The 7,864-nt window shown below is 30.8% G+C and overlaps 1 long non-coding RNA gene across 1 annotated transcript; it reads left to right on the forward strand.

Annotated features, from left to right (window-relative positions):
* The first annotated feature begins 2,746 nt into the window (after nucleotides 1-2,746).
* LOC146906534 (uncharacterized) lies at nucleotides 2,747-6,500 on the forward strand. The gene is made up of 3 exons (XR_015018451.1): nucleotides 2,747-4,630; nucleotides 4,752-4,792; nucleotides 6,070-6,500. It is a non-coding gene; the product is annotated as an uncharacterized LOC146906534 (long non-coding RNA).
* The last annotated feature ends 1,364 nt before the right edge of the window (nucleotides 6,501-7,864 follow it).

Raw genomic sequence — 7,864 nt, forward strand, 5'->3', positions numbered from 1 at the left:
AAGTTAGCAACCCACTTCTACTTCTAAATTGTTTATGCGATGCCATTATTTTACCTTATAAACTACTCTTGTTCCTCCTTGAAAAGAATTATTGTGCATTACATATATAATTGTTGTTTTTGTCTGTTCTATAACTATTTTGTTGTGTATCTTTGTACTTGGTTTTTTGTTTACTTAGTACACCTTATGCTACTGGGCTGTCTTGTTTCTCTGCTGTGACTTCCAATTTAATTTTAGCTAAATGAACATCTGATCTAGTTTAAGTCTTTCCTCAAAGTTGCTTAGATACCCCGACTTACAGAATATAGGCAATTACATGAACACACAATGTTTGTACAAGAGTAAGCTTAAACCAAAAAGGTTCTTTAACAAGAAATTTCTGATTAAAGGCATACTTGTATTGTCGTTAATAAATGCTTAGTAACTGCAGAAAAGAGCTGGTGACCAGCAAATACTAACGTCTGGAATTTATTCAAATTTTCATAAAATGCTTGGTAGTGCAAAATATGAAAGCTTAATCTAACATAACACGGTAAGAGTATTTGTTGGTTATTATATCATATAATTAAAATACATAGTTTAGATTTACAAAACAGGACGCCATCAAGTTCATGTAGAACATGATAGAATCCTTATATATAATAATAACCTATAACCTGTAAGGTGGAACCTAGATATAACCTGTAAACTATAGTATGGTAAATCACTACTTCTTTACGTTGTAACTAGAAATCACAATAGTAATTGTCTCCTTTAAAATGCTATAAGAGAAAAAGAGCTTCGGAGAAAACTAAATTCACAGAACCTATGGTGATTGATGTGGCAGAGTTCAAAAATAAAAGAAATAGTGAATTGTTTTTGATGACTTTTATTGTTAGGATCTTTATCTTCTTCTCGCACATCCATCTGATGAGACTTCGATAAACTAACGAGTGAGATGTTACACATATACACTACATATCTGTGGTAACACCTGTAAAATGAATTGGTACCGAATATTTAAACACTGATTATTTCTCATTTTTCTGTGAAGGATAATCATTTCCCATTTTTCAGTAACACCTATCTGTGGTAACACCTGTAAATGAATTGGTACCCAATATTTAAACACTGATTGTATATTGGTATTTAGTAGAGATTTTAATTCCCAGGATTGATAGTTTTTCTTGGTAGTAGATGAAAAATAGGTGAACTAGAATTTTCTCAGATTATAGAGAATATATTGGTGGCAGGGATTTAAAAAGTGGTGTAGTCCACTTTCTACTACTCCTTAATAATGTAGCACCAGATAAGCGTTGATTTCTTTTCACCTGAATTAAGCACAACCTTAGTCTCTTTCTCAATTTCTCTTACTCAATTTTTGTCTATTTATTGTTACTTTCCTTGATGAAGCCTCATATAAAGTTTCAGTCTAGTTTCCTTATCATCCCTTTCCTTTCTTCTTCTTTAAATTGTAATGGTGTGCGTATTTGCAATGTTATTTCAGTATGGAGAGCGATGCTTTTCTCAATTAGATTTGTATTTGATCTTTTTTATTCATGATTGAATCGCTGATTGATACTATTGATATGTAATAAAGCTCAAGTCGTGATAACTACTCAGAATAGTAGTACACACACTTTAACTAGTTTCTGCAGCGTTTACATAAATTTTGTTGAGTTTTTCATTCTTAGTAGTAGTAGTTAGCAAATTGAATTAATAAATAGTGTGTGGTGTAGGTGCCGGTGCTAGTCTAATTTGCACAACTGGATCTTTTGGAGCAATTTACATCTACAAGCTCATCAGTCACTGGTATGCAAGTTCACTTCTTCTCTTTAAATCAAAATCAATGAATATGTTTAGTGTCCTTTTTCAGCAGAAATAGTGTCCTTTTTCTGATTACATGCTTTTAATTATTGTGTTGTGTTCACAAAGAAATTTGCATCTTTAGATACTATAGCAACCAGAAAATAAATCAAATTAGGATGGTACTAACCCCCCTTTTACAATCACATGGCAGTGAAACAATATAATCTTGGAACTCTGTAGAACATGATTAAGATATGAATTCTTGTTTATCCTTTTATTCTTGTTTATCCTCCATAAAAAATTTACAATCTTCTCTCTCACTCAGAAGCTTAACATAGTTAGAAATAGTAGCCAATTGAAAACATATAGGTTTAGGGAAAAGCAAATTGTTGTCACCAAGGGTGTGTTCGTTTCTTAGCTGCTCCACTACTAAATCAATTAAGCTAGCATGTCTAATGCTAATTATAATGTGATGATATTATATGCTTATATAACAACATCTAAACTTTGAAAACAAGACTAAACTCAAATTATTTAGAAAGGGTAGTCTGGTAAAGTAAAAAAATTCACTGAGGTAGCTAGACTTAGCTTGATTACATTGGAACAGTTGTCCCATACAGAACAGAGTTAGATCTGGGATTCCATTACATGGACTCACATGCTTCTGCTTATAAAAAGCTGGAGAATATGTGCCTTTTTTACCCAACAGTTTTCACATCAGTTGTACGTTCGACACTGAAGTTAAATACGTATATTTCACATCAGTTTTTTCAAATCCACTGTAGTGAAATAAATTTTTTTTTATTTTTTTTTAAATGGCTTATCAAATAAGCTTGACCCCTGCTTTTTTTTTTATCTATACCTATTAATAAAGGCAATACTTTTGTTTGGTGTAGCCCTTTTTCTATTCCAAAATTACCCTTCACATTTATTTGGTAACCGCATGCAAGTTAGTAATTTAAATCTGCAATAACCACTTATAGAAGTTACGAGAAAGGAGTAACTGATTTGTTGATCCTTTACAACAAATAAAAAATTGTTAACTATAGTATATACAAAAAAGAAAACTAAAATTGAAACGTGCATGCAGGTTGAGGAAATTGGGCAAGGAAGAGAGGATCTGTGGTGGTAACTAAGCACTTTCATGGTGTTTCTTCTTTCTCAACATCTATCCGTATCCCTTCTTCTCAAATATATATTTTTTTTTTCTCCTTTTCACTTACTAACTTTTTTTTATAGACTCCATGTTTATAATTCAGGTTTGTTTAGTTTTGATTATTTTCCTCACTTCTTTTTTGTTATGTCAATTTCATCTTCAATATTTTTTTTTGTTTTGTAAGGAGACCTAGATTCAGCGAGTTAAGGTATTGTTCAATCCTTCTATTTCACCAATATAAATTATATATTCTTTAATTTCCTATTTCAATTTTTCATGTATCATTGTTTTGAAATTTTTTATTTTACTATCATTAATTATATTCTTAATCATCAACCTTGAATTGTAAGAGATGCACATACCACTCTTTTGTAAATGCATAAAGATAGGTTGTGTATGATGTCAGGAATATTGATAGTATATGATGGATAGTCTGATACTTTACATAACTATTGCACTTAACCACTTGCTATGCTGTCTTTTCAATTTCTCCAATAAATTATCCAAAATTAATTTCCCATTTGTTTAAATATTTTTTGTCCTCTTTGTTGGATTTTAGAACATCCTTAGTTGTCTTTATTACCCGTGAAGATGAGGAGTGGTTTTCTTATTATCAACCTCCAACACTATAATTTTATACACATGAAATGATACACACATATTCAGAGCATATATTCCACATTGCTTCAAGGTACACACAAAGCTATTTTTCTTCTTTTCCTTCTCTATGTTGTCCATTCACATGTTTACTATCTTACACTTTTGCAATGGTTCACCAATTTTTGAGACATTTTTTAAAAGAGTTTACAACAGACTTTATTGGTGCCATTGTGTATTACTTCCTTCTCCAACACTTATTTACCTAATAATTTAGTAATTTTTTTTAAGAAGATAAATTAGCCCTTTAAAAGAGTTTACAGCGGGTATTATCGGTGCCTTTGAGTATTAGTCTTAATCCAACATCATCCGACCAACACAAGTGGGTTCATAAAAAAAAATTATAATTTGTTTTTTTGTGTTTTCTAATGAAGCTAATTCTTATACATGATTTAGGCATTAAAAGTATATATGTTGCCTTAATTATCTTGCTTAGTAACTATTGTTTTGGTGGTAATGGTGGTTTTTTAGGCCTTTACTGATTTCTTCTTTAAATATTTTTGTCTCTCTTGCATTCTTTGTGCTAAATGTGTTTATGAAGTGTAATTTGTTTTTGTGATGGAATTGATTCTGTGAATTATAACAAAGTTCATTCAATTTTCACTGTTGACACCACTTGATTGTGTATGTATGTATGCATGGCTAAGACGAGGGTTCCATAGTCACGTTGTTCAGGGCTCATGCCCATTGTTCCTTCAATTTTTTTCTCCCTTATATTCTTTTGGCCTTTATGTTCTACTCATTTTTTTCCTGTCCTTATCTTTATTCAGTAATTTTTGCTTCAAGAACTATGGGATATAGAAGTTACAAGAAAAATTAAGATATTTATTGTTTCTATTTCTTTGCATATTTTTATTCCAAATATACCCCTACATTTCAGTTTTTTTTTATTTTCATCTCTAACTTCTGATAACTCAAAGTAATTGATTTATGGCAGTTTCTCTATCTATATTTGCTAATTGCTAATGAGAATTGAGTGGTTCTGTTGTTCTTTCTTCAAGACAAAAAAACCAATGAAAATGGGAGCAGGTACGTTCCAAATTACAATTACAATTGCAAGAGACATTTCATCTATATTTACAAAAGAAAACTGACAAGGTTTCACCAAAGATTTATATTTCTTATCACTTTTATCATCCATTGTTTTCAGAACAAAGAGAAACGTACATTTCATCCATTTGGCAACAACTGGTACAGACTTTCATCTTACACTTCTTATTTTTAATTTCAATTTAAATATGAATGGATGATTTAGTTGGTGATTTTATTGGTCAATTTTTTTTTTTGGGTTAATTAAGTTTTTAGTCCATGTAAATATTCACAATTTTGTTTTTAGTCCCTATAAAATAAAATCACACTTTTTAGTCCCTGTGACATTTTCCTTAAGCATTTTAAGGACTAAAAATGCTGATGGAAAAATTTTATAGGGACTAAAAATGTTGATCGAAAATTTTATAGGGACTAAAAATGTTGATTTTATTTTGTAGGGACTAAAAAAAAATTATGAATATTTATAAGGACCATTTACTTAATTAACCCTTTTTTTTCTATTATATCCTTCGTTAATTTTTTCTTCAAATTTCCCTCACATTGATTTATTGTATTCATTTGTTTTTCTTTAGTTTTCATGCAATTCCCATTATATTTTAATCCCTTTTTTAGTGTGGAAAATTGATGTAACTTCTATTCGTTTCAATCTTCGGACCTTTCCTTTTCTTTTAACATCTTCTAATATCTATCTATGTGATTCTATTTATTCTTTTTTTTTTTTTTGGTGGTTCAACTCTTATATTAAGGGTGTGTTTGGATTGAGGGTTTAGGAAGGGAAGGGGTGGGAGGGTTTGCCTTTCTTTTTTTAATTACGGATTATATAACATGTTTTTCTAAAATAAATTTAGTGTGATTGAAGTATTATATGATTGTTTATCATGTTATTATTTTAATTTTTTAAAAAACATTTCATAGTGTCTGTAATTTCAAAACGAAAAATAAGCCCTCCCCTCCCTTCCCCTCCTAAACCCTCAATCCAAACACACCCTAAGAGAAAGTATCCCAATAAAATACTCCATCCGTTATTAAAAAATGATCACAAAAAATTCAAATCTCTTCTCAGGTTTCAAGAGAGGTTACAAGTGGACTCCACTCCACCATTTCAAGAGCATGATTTACATTCATTTATACTTCCACTTAAGAGTTTTAGCATAACCAAGATTTCTATACGCTTATAATAAATCTTAATTTTGTTGGAACCCCTAGGTGTTTTTACACATTCCACAACACCAATAATGTTAATTATAAATATTTATCTATAAAATGGTAATTGTGTAATGCACTTCTACTTTATAGTTTGACACATGATGCCTAAATATAGAAAAATTATGGTTATAGATTATTTAATTTCATGACTTTTGTTCTTGATTTTAAGTCGTTAAGGGAATGCTTAGTTCATAAGTTGGTTTTCTTCATAGCAATTAGCAAAGTCTGTGAAGGAAATTTTTAGTCAAGGAAAATTGAAGAAAGTGCAAAGAAGAAGAGAGTATGGAAAATGGTAAGAAAATAAAGGACCATTGAGATCATCCTCCAATGACAGCCTAAACGCAAACTTCTGTGGCAATCACACAAGATGATGAAAGGGATAAAGTTGCAAACTTACATGGCAATAACACAAGATGATGGAAGCGATAAAGTTGCGCCAAAGACCGAGATAAGGATTAACTTACTGTTTCAATAACATTGAATGTTGCCACAATATTTACTTTTTTTCAAAAACATAAAGGTTATGTTCCTTTACTTTTTTTGTAACCAGTTTTCTTTTTTCCCTTAATTTAGCGAAACAGTGATAGTGAGTGTTCATTGAAATGATCATCGAAGTCTTATAATTATTGTCACATTATTTTTATCTGATTGTCTTCTTGCTTTGGACGTATTAAAGGTATTTAATTTCATTAACTAAAGAGTTGTAGTTTTCTTGAATCATAGCAAACTTGAGAAATGAGGCATTATATAGTTGAAATTTTCAAGAGAAGGTGCAAATAACAAGAAGATGCACACAAGACATATCAAGAAAAAGTAAACCAAAATTAAACAAAAACATATTGTTTATGAGTTACATGCGTTAGCGCAGTAGAAAAGGCGGACAGACGGGCACGGGAGTGCCCGTCTGGACGCTAGTGATAGATAATAAACTATTTTTTTTATATGAACTAATCACTTTATAAAAATGGCCATTCATTTGTAGCCAAGAAAGCAACCTAATGGCAATGATTGTGGATACTATGTGATGAAGAATATGCTAGATATCATCTCTGCTAATATTACTAAGTCTTGGATGGAGGTATTTTAATTTTACGATAACATGTTTATACTATATGTATTGTCAAATATAAACATATCCTTATTAATATTAATTACTTATATTAACCTACACATTGTAGGTCTTCAATGATCCAACGCCATTAACTGATGATGACTTATATGATTTGCGAAACCAATGGGCAACTTGTTTTCTTGACTTGTATAAGGCTTAGGATTTACATGGTATGTTTCAAAGCCAATCTCATAATTTGACATTTGTAGAGAGTAGAATTTTGAACGGACTTGTATCTGTCTTAATGTGTGGTGGTTTTGGTGTGTCAAGTGCGTCTGCAGTTGAGATAACTTTTTCAATTGATTTTTTTTTTGTAGCTGAAAATTGATTATGATGTGGCTGAGATGAGACATTGCCGATGCTTACGACTGAGATGAGATGAGATGCTTTTTGCAGCTGAAGTTTAGCGTATTTACGATGATGATTCTGCTGTGGATTATTTTTTGTTTGAAATTTCTACTTAAGTTGTTGGATTATTTCTACCTATATTGTATTCAGATGCCTCTTTTCTAGCTTGGAATATTGACGTGGAAAATTGAGGATTGATTATGTAATATCCAATTAGATAATATAACTCTTTTTTTGCATTAAAATTATCCATAATTTGTTTTCATTTTATTACTACTAGCGTCCAGACGGGCACTCCCGTGCCCGTCTGTCCGCCTTTTCTACTGCGCTAACGCATGTAACTCATAAACAATATGTTTTTGTTTAATTTTGGTTTACTTTTTCTTGATATGTCTTGTGTGCATCTTCTTGTTATTTGCACCTTCTCTTGAAAATTTCAACTATATAATGCCTCATTTCTCAAGTTTGCTATGATTCAAGAAAACTACAACTCTTTAGTTAATGAAATTAAATACCTTTAATACGTCCAAAGCAAGAAGACAATCAGA

The sequence above is a fragment of the Medicago sativa genome, chromosome 7 (assembly GCF_051527215.1).
Source record: "Medicago sativa cultivar Bolivia chromosome 7, Bolivia_mono, whole genome shotgun sequence".
Classification (NCBI taxonomy): Eukaryota; Viridiplantae; Streptophyta; class Magnoliopsida; order Fabales; family Fabaceae; genus Medicago; species Medicago sativa.